Here is a 17,319-nt window from a genome sequence, read left to right on the forward strand (position 1 = left end):
CACTCACACAGGTACGTGTCGCCTCCAGGGTCCATCCATCTCCAGTCCTCTCCAAGACCAGACCTCGTCGCCAATTGTTAAGACCCGGTCTGGGTCTTAGTGATATAAACAGGATACAGTTGCAGGTATGCTGGATGGTTGCTGTATTCAGGTTCTTCAGTACCTGGACAAATTAGGTGTCATCAAGTCCATTAGGAGATAGGAGGAAATCATGAGAGAAACCCACTGGCTCCCACCACCCAGGCTTCCTTAGATCAACGGCCTGGGTTAGAACCCATTCATACACAAACACTCCAAGATACCTCATACATTCCACAAATGACATCACCACATACATACAGCATTCAGAAGGTGAAACCATAGAAGGGAAGGCTGATCCTAACACCTCCTTCCCTTATAAACCATAGAAGGGAAGGCTAATCCTAACACCATCCTATGTGTAATTAAAGCAGGGCTTGCATGAAGTAAGCCAAATTGACCAAAGCAAGCATGCATCATTGGCGAATGCAAACAGGGATTCATGGGTATGCAAATGAGATCTGGATGATTTACGGAATATGCAAGAAAGGTGCTTTAAAGAAATTGAAGCTCAAATAAAGCTGCAGAGTAAACAGTATGCTAAGCAATATGTTAAACATTATCCAAGAATTACATTTTCTACGTGACCAATTTGGCCACCAGAAACCTGCACATGCGTTGTTTGCGGCGTCCTGATCCCCATTACGGCCCGCCTTTTATGGCATAACAAATTATTTTCTCAACTTCACAAGATGAGAAACAGTCTATTTTTAAGGCTTGGATTAGCTCATAGCTGCCGTTGGACTTATTGAGCTAGTGTTAGACATTTTTTAAATCTGTTTGATGATCCTTCTTTACTAGCCATTTACTTTACACTAACCAGAATGATTGAAACAGTAAATAATTTCACACCTGGTTCAATGAAATGCCGCCACTAAGAAATACTGAATATCTGTGGACATCTATTTACAGAATTAAATGTTATTTAATATGAATGAACCTTCATTATAAAGTAGCTAAACACTTTAAAGTAGTTTGTTTTTTAAAGGTGCGAGTCTACTTTTTAGAATCCAGGGACTCAATTTTTTATGATCTCATTAATTTAATGAGACATTCTACAATAACCTACAAACCAAGGATCATTATGGCAACTAGTATTGGGAGGCATTATTTAATATCACAGCAGCAAAACATTAGATACGATGGGCAATATTATTACCAACTCAAGTACTCCACTGCCAACGATACAGTGTAACATCTCAAACAATGACAGATACAATAAAGAGGACAGGGAAATCTCTAATCTGTTTTCCCCTACTGCAGTGACTATCCTCACATATTCATTATGAAAGTAAAGGACCAAAAGTGGTACGAATCATATTTGGGAGTGAAACCCTTTTTAGTAAAGTATATTCAGGGTGAATAAACTACCAATTACATCAGCCTTAGCCAATTGAAATGTGGGAACCTAGCAAGCATGCTCCGCCTATACCATCTGGATCAGGAATATTGAGTCCATAGTAAGCTCTTCCAGCCTGTAATCGGGCAGAGAATTTCAAATGTGTATTTTATACAGTGCCGACCTACCCTGTTCTACCCTTAACTCTGGTTTTCAAGTATGTAATCTCTGCCTTTAATAAAAGGCAGTGCTGATGATATTGTAGCATTGTTCTACTGTCTGTGTTGTAATAATTGTTTTGCTGTATGTTTTTATGATTAAATGCTCTTTATCCAAAAATCGAGTGAATATGAATATAAACAAACAACTTTAAAATAAGGAAAAAACTTTCAGTAGTATTCTGTGCCAACAATCCTTTTTAGTGCGCTTATGCCCATGGAAAAGGGTGCAGGTATTTGCAGTCGCCGCCTCCTTTGCTTTTGGTCCCTCACGGCTTGCCGTAGCACAAACCTGGCTCAAGCCACACTCCCACCACTTAGAAAACCCTGGGAGAGACTTGCAAGGTGTAGCCCACGTGAAAAGAGAGGGGTGTTTGGTGCCCGCAGGATGTTGGGCGCCTAAAGAGGGTGAGGACCCTAACTACATGGAACTAGTGTGCCTGCCTAGGAAAAGAAGCAGGATCGAAAAATGCATGCAGTGCCTGACCAGGTGAGGCTGGGCTGAGATGGAGGTCGGGGGCAAGACTGGCCTGCGATGGATACCCCTTACATTGCTCCCATGGCTGCCAAAGAGCCCCTTCATCACACACCACCACCACCACCACCACCACACACCACGCCTCCCATCATGCGTTACCAAGCAGTGCCTAAATGGAAAATACTAACTGTCAGGAGAAAGGAATTGGCTGGACTTCCTTAACTGGCGCAGACAAGAATTGTCCCACAGTCCCATAAGAATAACAGGAGAGGCATATATCTTGATTAAAGAAATAAAGCATTTTCTTGGACTGAACCGTAACATGTCGGGTGTCAAGGATAAAGCCAGAGAAACCAAGTGGAATCCATGAACCACGAGCAATAGTGGATCTGGCAGCTGCAGCCCTGTGCCTGGGACCATAGAGTCTGCTATAACAAATGCCACAATTGGTCTACCCTTGCCGGAGGACCCGTGAAGTGGTCCGCTTAATGGTCTAGGTGGATTTAGTTTTTGTGTGCAGCCTGACAATGCCATGGTTCTGACAACTCTAGACTCAGACACTACACCCCAACTCCCAACAAGCAACCTAATAAGTGCCAGGTACCATCTAGGTCACCACTGACATCTCTGAAACCCCCACACCGAGATCTGCCACGGCTGGAGACACACTAGTGCCCATAAGGACTGGCACAGGCCAGATCTGTGCAAACAGCATGCCATTAAACATGCCACAGGTGGGGGAATTGCTGGTTAGGAAAGGCCCAGAGACAGACACTAAAGACGAGTCCATAGTTATGGAGGGTTATCACTTTGAACCCACAAGGCTGGCACCACCTCAGGGCTTTAGCATCTTGGGTGTACCACTGATTGGGCCCAGAACTGCACCCACCCCGTTCATCTATCCATCCTAATGCATCTGCTGAGCTCATCCCTGATCTGCCTGTGAAGGGGGAACAAGCAGCTAGTAGATGCAAATGTAGCCTTGTCCTATTGGAGCTGGCAGAACTCAAGAGGCTACTTTGGGCTTTCCTTGTAGTTCAATGAAGGGTAGTAACCACGGGTGAGTTAACCTCTAACCAGAGGGGCGTCCTGGGGACCCCACAACCATCGGAGATGGCATATCCCCCACAGTCTTGATTCCTAGACTACCAAGATTAGCACCAATATGTCTGGAAAGGGAAGCTCTAGTGCAAAGGAAGAAAGCATTGACCCCCAACAGTGTCTTGCTGGATGAGGGTCCCTGGACCCCGACCCACCCAGTCTCCCCCGTCCTCACACCAAGATTGCATAGTCATACAGGATGAATGTCCCAGCCGATTCCAACCCAGCAGGTAGATCGTCCATTTAGCACTAAGTCCATGGTTGGCACGCAGGCCTGTAGGGCTGGATACGTCGCTCCGAATCCGCCCCTTAAGGAGCCGCACTGGGGCGGCAGATCTGAGTCTGGGGAGTGTATGAACAACAACTAGACGAGAGAAGGCTGTAGGGGAAGTGTAGTATTCGTTAGCAAAGTCCCAAAACTGGAACATACCCACCAGGAATCCAGGGAGACACTTACAAATTAATGTATTCACCGGTTCTGCGCAGTCCGCGACGGTCTGTAATCCATGAAGATATTGTAAACTGTACCAGATTGTACTACCAAGGGCTGAGTGCCTATGACTTTATACAGATGGAATTGAGGTAGCAGAGAGTGGGCAGCTGTCTTTTGGGCATCGACATGAGATGGCACCATACACTGATAGAAATTGGTCCCCACTTCCAGCATAGCAACAACCACCCCCTTAAAATGAGGCTACAGGTTGGCGGCCACCAGGGGGCGCACGGATGAGTCGCTCTCCTGCGTGGGATCCGTCAACCGTGGCCCCACAAGTGACCTGAGCCCCCACTTTCGCCCCCCGTCCCCTTGGAAATCTGAGCAGGAGGCAGATCAAGGTCCCCCTCCCCTCCCCAGCGGAGCGAAAATATGACTAAAATCAGATGAAAATCAACAGAGAAACACGACGTGAATGAGGGCCCCACTCCTCCAGAGCGCACTTGGCTGGTGACGGAGGGCCTCACACGGAGCTGACTGATCGAAAACTGACTGAACCGGCACCCGACGTGACACATCCCAAGTAATTGGGCCCAACCAGCTGCCCATACTAAGCGGGAAACATCAAGGAGGAGGTGTCACAGAGCCGTGCAGGAGACCTTACACCAAACCCCAAGAACCGCTGATGACGGCGAGATGAACCAGCGCATAACCTCTCGGCAACTGCGTATACCGCAGCTTCTGCCCTGCTAAGCTCGTAACATTGATCCTGGAGGAGAAGACCGTGACCCCGCAACGGATCACAGCAAGGGCTTCCATCCTGCGCGACCAGAACGCTGGGAAGGCTCGTGCGCCACTCACTGCCCAAGGAAGGCCCCAACTATACGACGAGAGGTGGGTCTGATGGAGTGGAGCCACACACCCAGCAGCCACTGCGCTCCATATCCTGCCTTTCATCCCTCCTCTTTACCGGTCCATCCCCAGAAGAGGTCGGACATGCTAGGACGCTGATGGGAGGCCGGAGGATGTCGTGGGGAACCATACCTTGAACCCGAGGACCCTTGGAACATCACACACATTGGCCAGTCCCTATGGCCCGAAAGGTGAGACCACCCCCATTAAAAGAGGCCAAGGGGAAGGTCATAACGGGCGGGTAGGGGAAGTGGACCCTGCGGTTGCGGGTTGAACCTGGCACTGTGGTTATCCCCCCTGCCTCCCCCAGCAATAGATAAAGTATACCACGGCAACCCCCGACCACCTTGCTAACTTGGGCCTGTGCTGCCTATGATCCTCATATGCACATGACGCTAGCCACTAAGGTGACCCTAACTGGAGACTACCTTCCACAAAAATATAGGATAGTGCCTGGACGCACATCTGGAGCCACCACACAATAAAATAAAAAGTGAAACCCCAGCTTTCATCGCACTGCAAGAACTGTGTCCCATGCACTACAGTGAGAGTGCGCACCACATAGGATTGTTTTGGGGCCCACCCAAGTTGTACTTTCCTAGACGGAACTGATACTAGGGTTCCTGGAATCAATCTGAAGCCATCCATACTGGGTACGGAATCTGGTGTAGTGTATTGGTGTATTGTACTGGTAACACTCCAAAACGTTTCTCATCGAGGAGACCGCAGCCTGGAGCGTAGAAAAAAATAGCTATTCTCCTGGTACCCAGCCAAGGCAGTGACCAGTTGGAGAGCCTGATCCCCCGTTCTCCAAACCTATCTGCTACCCCATGTGCTTCGTCTGCAGTGAACATACCCGACGTCTGTGATATAGGGAGCCCAAAACTCTCCTTGACACGGGAAGAGGTAGGGGGAATCCTCTTAATCCTCAAATCGAGTGAACAATGATTGCAGATACTTTGCTGTAGGTATCATAGAAGATCTCCTCCGGATAGCGAAGTGGGACATTCAATTTAGGTGCCCACAGTGACACAGAGCATCGCCCCGGAATACATCCATCGGTCACCTCCGTCCTATTGGTACTGCCCAAGGTCTCTAAAAGGTTGCCCCCAGACTATATGAGCGCAAAGCAAAAGCTAGCCACCAACGCCTACATTCCAGCACCACTCAGCATCTCCATCCCCCACTCAGTAATAATGGAGACACCTGGAACTGACTCAGCCGCCACGAAAGGTGACTTTGCGGTTCTCGAGTGAAATTAAGAATACGGGGGCCAGCATAGGCGGGAAAATGGACCAGATTACACAACGCCTAGACTACATCGAAGAAAGGCTCGACAGAGTGGAGAATAATCAAGCATCAGTAGACACTCTCGAGACACAATTTGAACATGGACTAGCTGATCTGGAGCAGCGTGAAGAGGACTTCAAGCTCAAAATGGATGACTTGGAAAATCGGGAAAGACGGAATAACCTGCGCTTTTTTGGGAGTCCGGAACAAGATGGAGAAACTGAGAGTGACCTCAGGAAAATGCTCCATGACATCATCAAACTCCTGGTCGCTGATGACGCGATTGATGAACCCAAAACCGAAAGGATTCAAAGAGCAGGAGGCCCGCCTGGTGGTCCGAGATCAGTCCTCGCCCGTTTTCACCACTATCAGAACAAGGCCAGGGTGCTTGAAAAAGCGAGAAGTGGTGAGGCAATCACCTTTGGAGGCGCACAGATAACGATTTATCAAGATTCATCATCATGGACGCTGTCCCTCAGAAGGATGTGTGGCCCCCTCACGAAATGGCTGAAAGAAAGATATTCGGTATAGATGGGGCTACCCCTTCTCCCTCTCCTTCGAACATGGAGGAACAAAGATATGGTTGAGATCAGAGAAAGAAATTAAAGTATGTACCTCCGAGCTAACTGAAACGCACAGGGAAGGAGAAGACCAAGAAGGACAGAGACTAGATGGAAGGGAATGGCGCATCCAAGGCCCTAGGAGGAAACGAGTGAAAGGCTCGAGAAAGTACCGAAGAGGCAATGTTTCTCCAGAGGGGGACAATTAAGCCTGGTCAGACTCTGTATCGTTGAGGTTTTCTTATTGAAAAAGATGCGATTTGACCAAACACTCAACTTGGTGAATTCTATTTTGATGTAAACGAGAAGGGTGGGTTAGGGGGGCGGGGGGGCAATGGGGGCACATTGGACATTGCGATTTTCTTAACGAACAGGGCCGTGAGGTAACGGTCTCCACTGGTTCGATGCAGGGCCAACATGTCCAACTGGGCTCGATCGGACGCCACCAATCGGGGGGAGGGAAAGCGGGTGGGGGAGGGAATTAGGTGCAAATGAAGGGGAAGAGGAAAGGGCTAAAAGGAACATTCTTAGTGGCTGAAGAAGTAAGCAACGGTGTGTAGTATGGTGAGAAGATGACGTGTTTGTGGCTGAAGTTTCACCCTGATATTGTAAAATGGCGATAATTGCTGACTCAAGAGGAAGGGACTCCCTCAGGGTGGGAATGCTTAACGTCAAAGGTCTAAACTCACCGACTAAAAGATCTTTAGTATCCAGAGAATTTCGTAGAGCAAAAATTGACGTTCTCCTGCAGGAGACCAAATATATGAAGGGAGGAGAAATTCTTGGGAAACGTATAGGAACAGAATTCTGGAGCCCTGGACCACTGAGAAAAGGGGGTGTGGAAATCCTCATTAGGAAAGGGATAGAGTTCAAGGTCTCCAAGACATGGTCAGATGCGGAAGGCAGAGCTCTATTGGTAATAGGATCTATTGGGAATGTGAATGTAACAATTGCCACGATTTATCCCCCCAATGTAGGGCAAGTTAGATTTTTGTCTAAAACAATTCCTAAAATAATGCTTGAGGCCACCGGGCACATTATCTTGGGTGGCGACTTCAATCTATGGGCAGATCCTGCCATGGATCAGAAGTCTGGTAACCCTGTTATGAGAGATCCAATCAAGGGGGAGCGTAAGGAGTTTGCAGTCATGACGGATGTGTATGGGATGAGTGATGTGTGGAGAGGGTTGCACCCGGAAGAGCGAGGTTACACCTTTTACTCAACCCCGCACAACACCTTTACTCTGATCGATTATATTTACTTTTCAAGAGCTCTGTATGACATTACAACACGATCTGAGATTGCCCCAATCACGTGGTCGGATCACGATATGGTCATTGTTGACACCGAGTGGGAAAATATGCCAGTTAGAGGAGGTAAATGGAGATGTAACGAGGCTCTCTGGAAAGATCCTGTCTTCAGGACCGAAATGGAAACAGATTACAGAATACTTCAAATTGAACACTGGGAAGGTTTCCAAACAAGTGTTGTAGGAAGTGGGGAAGGCAACTTGAAGAGGCGTTCTGATAAGAGAAGGGTCCCGTAAGAAAAGAGAAAGGACACTGATTGAAAACAGACTCCGAAAAGAGATTAACCAGTTGGACAAGGGGGTTAGGAGAGATGAGAAGGCGGGCCCCGACAAAATTAATGAAGCGAAAATGAAACGGGAGGAACTTCGCCTCCTAGAACATGATCAGACGGTGCGCAAACTGCACCTCCTGAAGCAGAAATTTTACGAAAAAGGGGATAAAGTCGATGCACTACTAGCTGCTAGACTTAGAGAACAAAGGGCGGAGATAGTTGAGGAAGGGCCCACCTCAGTTGCAACCATATCCACCATCCCAGAGGTCTTTGCCACCTTCTATGAGACACTGTACACCCCAGAGGCAGATCCAGACCTGCCTGGTATCGAAAATTACCTCGCCTCTATTAGTATGCCAAAGATAACAGGCCTTGAGTCGGAGCTATTAGAATCCCCCATAACCGAAGAGGAAAGTCAAAATGCAACAAAAAGGTTGGCTTTAGGCAAATCCCCTGGAGAAGACAGCTACACGGCCAGTTTCTACAAATCTTTTAGTCACTATCTTCTACCATTCCTGGTTGAACTGTTCAACGAAATTCTAGACTCGGGGAGACCCTGATTTCTTTGTTAAAGCCCTTATCACGGTAATCCCTAAAGACGGAAGAGACCCCAAAAAGTGCGGATCGTATCGCCACATATGTTTTCTCAATGTAGATGCGAAAATCTACACTCGGGTACTAGCTTCCAGATTAGAGTCACACATGCCCCAACTCATCCATCCTGATCAGGTGGGCTTCATACTTGGGAGGCAAGGAGCTCATACAATGCGAAAGACCTTGCATCTTGTCAATGCGTCCCAGAACATGATCAACACGCCTTCCCTGCTCTCCATCGATGCGGAGAAGGCCTTTGACAGGGTAGAATGGGACTTCTTAATGGCAGTCCTACGTAAGGTGGGGAAAGGGTCAAAATTTAAAGAGGGTTCCAGGCGATCTACACTTCGCCCAAAGCATCTGTATTTTTAAATGGCGAATACTCTAGATGGTTTGAACTAAAACGTGGCACCAGGCAGGGATGCCCTCTTTCTGCCCTCTCTGTGGAACCCTTCGCACAAAGAATGAGGGTGGACACCCGGGTGGAGGGACAGCGACTAGGTGAGACAGAGTAAAAAGTGGCACTATATGCTGACAACATACTCCTTCATGTGGCTACTACGGCAACATCCATTCCCAGAGCGCTGCACCTCCTTGATGAATATGGCCAACTATCTGGTTTTGAAGTAAACAAGTCTAAATCAATCTTGTTACCCCTGCAGGGGTCTGCAGAGACAAATGAAGTTAAATTCTCCTCACTAGTTCTCACGATGGAACATTGCAAATTGAAATATCTAGGCATACATATTACAAGAAAGCTAGAGGAACTATATGAAGCCAACTTCCCATTACTTCTTCAAAGGTTCAATGCAGACCTTACAAGGTGGAACAAATTGACAATATCCTGGTTGGGACGGCTCAATACAATAAAAATGATCTGTCTCCCACGGTTTTTGTATCCCTTTCAAATGCTCCCTATTAAGATGCCAGAAAACAAAGAAGTCAAGAGAGCTATTGTAAGATTCCTCTGGCAGGAGAAGAAGGCCAGAATAGCATACAACACACTGACACTACCTAAGGACAAGGGTGGAGTGGGTCTCCCAGACCTCGGGAAATACTATGAGGCAGCCCAATTACGGGTTTTAATCCCCCCTTTACGTACTCAGAAAGAGCCCCAGTGGATTGCTATGGACAATTACTACCCATCTCCTGCTACAGTTTCAGAGTGGCTGTGGGCCCCAAAGAGGAAACTCTTATACAGAATAAGAAATCATCCGATATTAGAAACCATATGGGAAATTTGGAGAGGGCACAGGAATAAAGAACATTTCCAGATGGCCATCCCCACTGAGTCACCTGTGGTCCCCAGGCATCAATGAAAACATCCCTAGTGTAGTGTTAGGCTCACCTGGTCTCTGCAGGGATGTTGGGGCACGGTTGGATCCCTCCCTGGATTTGGCTTCCCTGGATCTTGCTTTACCCCCAGCTGCTGCGATTTGGTCTTCTCAGGTTACTGGCAATGCCCCTGGGGAAGGTAAGAGGCAGTGAGAATGCTGTGACTGAATTGCGATCCCCCTCGAACCCCTCGTGCCAGAATGAGATGCGCAAGCCTTTTCCCATAGGCTGTCACCTGTTATTTAGCAAAGATGAGCTCTCCATCCTTCAGCAGGGGCGCTATAGACGGACCAAGTTGCTTCACTGGCCCGTATGTGTAATGGCCCAGACCGGCTGCGACCAATCCTCGTGGGAGGCGAGTGTTGATAAGGATTATTGTCCGTATGCTTCTGTAAAGTCTTTCCCAATGATTATTGTCCATATCCTTAATAAGGTCTTTCTTTTCCCCAATAGGTGTTGAAGATGGCTCTGCTGAATCGCGTTGCTGACAGTGTACCCACGCAGTGTCAGAAAAGAATGGCGCAGACCCCACTAGAAGGTAAATAGGGTTTCTAAATGAAACGCAAGGCTTTGGTGTTGCGCGGACAACCGTTAAATGTTTATGCGGTTTCTAACCTTGTGCTGTATTTATTTCTTGCAGGGATGGCCTGGTGTCGGAAAATGGAGAACGGCTATCCGGGAAGCTGTTCGCGGCTGCGAGATGGAAGAACCGCGAGGATGCCTGACGAGAAGAAGACTTCTGCGTGAATGAAGACTCTGACAGGTGAGGAAGAGGTGTCCAACAGAAGATGGATTCGAGGAGACAGGTAAGGTGCGCGTGGAGATAGTATGGCTGGCTTCAGGTAAGGTGCGCGCTGCGGATGCCGGATCGAGGTTGGATGCGCTCCGGGCGATGGTATAGCTGGATCCAGGTAAGGTGCGCGTTGAAGATGTACAGCTGGAATCAGGTAGGTGCGCGCCGAAAATGTGAAGCTGGAATCAGAAGATGCAGAGCTGGAGACAGGTAAGAGCTTCAGACGGCGTTAAGCGTTACGCTGCATACAGCAGATTAACGCAAAGCCTCAACATGCGGGTGGGGCCAGCTTAAATAATCTGGCCCTAACCACTCCCTTTAGCTCCACCTTGTGGCCCCACCTCACCACTTCCATAGATGATTGCACGTGCCTTCCAATGTTTTCTAATGGCCACGTCCGGCCTGGAGTGTGCAGAGCACACTTTATGAGCCTGGCGCCAAAGGCCAAAGGCGCCAGGACAGGATCCATTTGGACCCTTTGGAAGGAGGAAATAAGGGCCCTTGGTTAGTGGCCATGACATGTAGAGAGATTTCAAACCTGGTACGAAGCGAGTCTAGAAAGAGTGGGCCAACTATTGAAAAACGATTCCTTCATCACGCTCCCGGAACTAGAAGAGGCCTTGGGAATAGGCACGTTATCTACCTTCCAATTCCTACAGATTAAGGGCATCCTGACGAGAGTAGAGTGAAAGGACACATTGAAGAGAGACCTCACCCCCTTTGAAATATTACTGAACTCCAGGACTGAGATGAAGGGTTTAATATCTGCCATGTAACAAAGAATTGGTAGAAGCGCGAAAGGGAACTACTGAACCCCCAAGAAGGAAATGGAAAAGAGATTTTGGGGACCATACTGATCCAGACATGTGGGGGAAAATGTGCCGAGCGACACCTCAAACATCCACATGCACGCCATCCAACTACTACACCAATGGCAGTACGACCCACACAGACTCTCTAAAATGTATCAGTCAGCTAGTCCACTATGTTGGCGTGAATGTGGTGGAGTTGCGGATTATTGGCATATGTGGTGGGGATGTCCCGGAATTAAGGTCTACTGGGACAAGGTCCTGGGCTGGATCAGAGAACTAGACGCGGTCCACAGAATTCCAGACCCCTACCTCGTTTTATTTGGCTTTGAGAAGTATGAGGATGAATGGCGAAGGATTAGAGGTCTGATCACACAGTTATTGCTAACTGCCTGAGCTTTGCTGGTTATGAAGTTGAAATCCATGATAATCCCGAGCGAGCATGAATGGGTTAATGTAGCTACAAATATATGTGTCATGGAAAAATGAACATCTTCCCTACATGGGAGATCCACGCAATGCGACACCTTGTGGATGGACTTTACAAACAAATATATGCCAGGTACAACATATTAATATATAAAAGAGTATGGACAGGTGATCACCTCCCCTATGCGGTTATCCTGGAATATCTTATACAAAGCATGATGCTGTCTGACATGAAACCTGAAATGACACGCAAGACTGTAAAAGATAATTCCCCCACCGGGAGAGTCCCTCGACATAAAAACCGCAATCGCTTTAAGACAAACTCACACACGTCTCGAACAATTAATGCTCAGCCCGGAGGATGGTAGGGGGAGGGAGAAGGGAATGGTCACTTTGAAGGTTCACAGACTGAAGGAGTTGCAATTTGTGAGGCCCATGCTTTGAAACTAAATGGAAAAGACCTAACTCAGTAGTGTACCTAATTATTATTAATTATAATTAATTATTATTATTAATTATAATTTTTTTTTAAATTGTTTTAGTTGAAAAATCAACTTTTTCAATATATCACATCTATGATTACATATATTCTCATTTTTAAATATGTTAGAAACAGACATCTCAATGAATTAAAAAGAAAACATTATACACTTTAAAATGATGTAACCCGTCTTAAAACCACAATTAAATCAGTTAAATACAGAAATTCAACATACAAAATCCTTAAGATAAATTATGCAAGGTCATGAGCAGTTATCAAGATATCAGATTTTTTTTCCAGATTCAATTAATTAAAAAAGTGTACAGTGGCTATAATTAATGGTTCCTTTGATGCATTAAATATTTTGTTCCATAGTTGGTCTCTAGTCAACATGACTCTGTTCTTAAAATACAGAAAGAAATGTTTTGTTCCTTAATTCAATCAGGGAGGGACACTCCGATATTAGATGGTAAATAGATTCATCGTTCTTAGGTATACTACAGAATCTACAAGTGGAGCTTAGTGTTAGATCTTTAGAGTATTGTGCAAGTTTAATTTTAGTTGGGAGTAGGTTTAGCCTAAAGCGTAAAAAGATATCCGCATAAGAACTATCAGGGAAGGTAAGAATATATTTCGGAATATCGTTCACCGCTTTAACCATGAAAGGACCTGCTTTGAAGGCTGAATAATGGAGACAACTTTTCTCTCGTATTGATCCAATCATGTCTAAACAGTTTAAGCTTGGCTTTGTGCGGAAATTCCAAAAGTTCTTTGAGAGGAATACCTGCATCAAAGAGTAGTTTTTGGCAATGTTCTGACCAAGACGATAGTGCATTATTGTTTACAGAGTCAATCATATCTTTTACAGCAGGGAATATGTTTTTAGAAGAATCTGTAGCAAGGAGCGCTTTTCGGTATAGTGACATAATGGACCAAGAAACACTGGATAGAGAGGACAAGCCTAGTTCGTAACGAATTATGGCTATTGGACAGCTTAATGGAACCGGCAGAATTGCTTTCCAATATAGCTCCTCTAGGTGGTCCCAATTTACTTGCTTGGTCATAATTTTAGTCTGACTCCCATAATTGATTATAGGAACGGTTTTCAGTAAATAGGACATTCGAGCTGGGATCAGAGAGAACAGACCATACTTTCTTTGTAGTGCTTTTGCTTGGATTGTTAGTAGTTTCATCCTAATATTCTTTATATGGTTTGTCCGCCACATCTGAGTTGATGTTAACGCCAAGATATTTGTATTGTTTTATTTTATCAAGAGGGTATTTCGAAATGAACCAATTAAATTTAGAATTTGTTTTTTTCACTGAATGATGGAAGATTAAGATTTTCAATTTTGTTTACTTCAGCATATCGTGATAGTGCTGCTAATTTCCTCTGTAAACCTATTGGAGTTCTATCAAAAAGAACCATGTCATCTGCATATAATAAATAGGGGATATTCAAGGACCCTAAACGGGGTGAAAAAGACTGCACTTTCATTAATTCTTTTTTAAAAATCACAAATATAAAAGTTAAAAAGGATTGAAGCAAATGGACAGCCCTGTTTCAGCCCAGCGTTTGTTCTTATTGAGTCTGACAAAAGACCGTTGGTTGTGAGTTTAATTTTAGCACTCATGTTGGAGTAAAAACGTAAGATCAGATTAAAAATATAAGCAGGACAGTTGGCATTTAAGAATTGTTCCCATTACAATGGACGAGAAATGGAATCAAACGCTTGTTTAAAGTCCACTAGAGCAAGATATGTTGTTTGTTTCTTGTGGATAGCTTGTGATTTGACTGCAGAGATGATAAGTAGATTTAGAGAAGTACCACTGCCTGGAACAAATCCAGATTGATACGGATCCATTAGATCCTGTTCGTGAAGCCATTTTGTAAAATCTCTAACTACTAGTCTTGCTAAAAATGTTCCCGGAACGTCTAAAAGGGATATTGGGCGGTAGTTCAATGGGTCTGATCTATCACCCGATTTAAAAACCGGAATTATAATTGCCTCCTGCCATGATGTGGGGAATTTGTTTTGACTTAAAATGTTTTTAAAAATAAAATGTAAAACATCCGCCCAGGCCTCAGGGTTTTCTTTTAGAATGGCATTGGTTATGTCAGGACCTGGAGCCCACGAGTTATTTAGTTTTTTGATTATTATGATTATGTCGAGGGTATCAAATTCCAGGCCTTTGAAGTCAGGGCTTACTGGTTTCTTTATAATGGGATCCTCCGCGGGTTTGAGCAGAAGTTTCTCATAGTGGTTTGTCCATGTCGTCTGATCAATGCTATTTAATAGCGTGGATTTCTGGGCCGTTGATGTTGTTCTATTTATTACTTTTCCATATTTCTCCTGATTTTTTGGAGGGTAGGGCTTTTAACATTATTTCAGCATTATTTTGTTTTTGTATTGCTATTATTTGCTTGATTTGATTCCTGTATTTATTTTTTAGTTTTTGTTTAAGAATTTGATTATCATGTAGGGGTAATCTTATGTCACGCCGTAATTTTCTTCTGAGGCTGGCTATATCAGGATTCCACCTGTGTTTATGAACAAAGATTGGTTTGCTATATTGTGTAATCTATTGGATAATGATTTGAATGGAATCATTATAATGGATTTTTCCTACTGCATTTTGATTTTCATGAATAAGTTGTTGTAGATGGTTGATGCGATGAGGGGTCCACTGTATGCGGTTCCTCGAATTATTTAGCTGAAGTGAGCCCTTATAGTATTCCAGATATTTTTTTACTATGGGGTGATCACTAGCTGTAGTTGGAATGATTTGAAAATTCGATATCAGTTTGGTTGAGTTATTGGAAATGAAGGCGTAGAGTAGACTGCAAATTACCTCTGGTCCAAGTTGGTCTAGGAGAGACATCATTAGGGAAAGTACCATTTATCATCCAGAAATCTCTATTTTCATTAGCGATAACCAGTTTGCTGATCTTGAGTTAATTGCATGGTCAGAGATGTGCATCAGCTTCATATTGAAATCCCCAATAATTATTGTATTGGAAATGTCAGATTGAAGGAGAGTCTGGTCAAGTATTGACTCAATGTTGTCGGCAAATTTGGAAGATGTCGCCGAGGCCGGGTTCCAGTATATGTTTATAATCATAATTTTAGGAAAGAAAAGGTGGTCTTTATTGGAGATTGTAATTAAAACTGTCTGGATCCCTGGATCGGGGCTTTTCCACGAAGTAATAGATAGCTGTGAGTCAATTCTCACGGCTACGAGAAGACCAGCTGCTGGTCTGCCCTTCGCTGCTTTGAAGGAAGTGATTGATGCTAGTTGGTGGTCAGGCCAAACAGGTGTCAGTGTCATCCATGTCTCCTGTAATATGACTGTCATATTTATTAAGTAAAAGTTACTTAAAATTAAATAAATGCGAGAAGCCATGAGTGTTCCAGGAAATCATGATGCACTGATGCTGAGGCACGTTGTGTGGCTAAAAGTTCTTATATTCGGGGCGTCTGGCACTAGATACCCACGTCTATTTGGATTGTTGAGGTGGAGGGAGGTTTTGTGAGTTTATGTTACAATTACTGCACGATGGATTTGATGCAGTCTGTGCAGGAAGTTGTTTTGTAGGTCCAGGCAGTTGATGTTGCTCAAGATTAGGGGTCGGGATGGATATAGGTTCAAGCAGGAGACCTTTCTGAAACAATAACTGTCTTTGATCCCATACATAGTATATATGTACCTAATTGCTTGTTTTCTTTTTCCTTGTGACCTGTGTGTATTAAAATTGAATAAAAAAAAAAAATTAGGCTACAGCACTCTGTGCTAACTGGTGCCAATGTAGTCCTGTTGGGGAAAAGGACTACGACTAACTCTACTGGAAGTGATGATTGTGCCTTCTTCGACGACATGAACTGAGAACTGAACTTATTTGAGAATTGTGCCCATTAGCCTATAGTTGGGGTCCAGAGCCCTGGCACCTAACTTTAAGTACTGTTTACCAACATGAAAGGATGTATGCATTTACTTACTGTATTGTGAATTTGTGTTAGGATGTACTTTTATGGCCCCAGGCCGACAAAGTTATTGACTGACTGCACTTATGTAAGTGTAAACTGTAATTTTCGACCACATGTGCACCCTTCTGCCCCCATGAATAAAACCCTGACTGCACAGCAAGCTACCACTAAGTCGGGAATAACGCTGGGGAAACGTGCCTACCACAAACGGGTTGATAACACAATACCCTCAGAGGACTTTTGTGAATCTTCGAAGAACTAAGACCAGGGGAAAACCTGAAATCTTAACTCACTTATACACCCCCCCCCCTTCCCCTGGACTTCTTCAGCTCACTCTAGCAATCTTACTTACATCTTTGGGGTCTTCTCACTCCTAACTTTTCAATGATTCAGTTTATCAGATCCTAGAAGCTTCACCTAGAGTTCCGCTAAGCACAGCAGCCATGACCTTCTCTGGTTTTGAATCCTGGATTTACAGCTGCAGTCATCCTTCAAGGACCTCTTCTTCATCTGGATCTCCTCTGGAGATCGCCCTCTCCAAATTAATAACTTGGGACAATTCTATACTATAACTGGGACTTTGTCCCACTGTTTCTATGGGCATACTTTGAAAATAATGTAATCTTAAGTACCTAGTACCTGTAAAGAACTGTTGAATCCATGCTTGAATTGTTACTTGATGGCATTTAGAGGTCATCTTACTGTATTTAATGCTGTGGTTCCAATTTTGAGAGTGTACCTGTAATGTAGATATTTCTTATACGGACATCATTATATAAAGTATACTTTACAGTAGTATACATGGTCTACATTCCTTTCTCGCATGGTTACGTTGGTGTAAGCTGTACCTTACTACTATTGCTCTCCTCTATTAAGATAAAATACTGTTTTCCTTGTTACAA

At 44.8% G+C, this 17,319-nt stretch overlaps 1 protein-coding gene across 2 annotated transcripts in view; it reads right to left on the bottom strand.

Moving 5' to 3' along the window:
- Positions 1-17,319, bottom strand: part of TUBGCP3 (tubulin gamma complex component 3) — a 1,162,672-nt gene that overhangs the window by 850,501 nt on the left and 294,852 nt on the right. The window lies entirely within an intron of this gene.

Source organism: Ambystoma mexicanum, chromosome 7p, assembly GCF_040938575.1.
Source record: "Ambystoma mexicanum isolate Mex_15411 chromosome 7p, UKY_AmexF1_1, whole genome shotgun sequence".
NCBI classification, from domain to species: Eukaryota; Metazoa; Chordata; class Amphibia; order Caudata; family Ambystomatidae; genus Ambystoma; species Ambystoma mexicanum.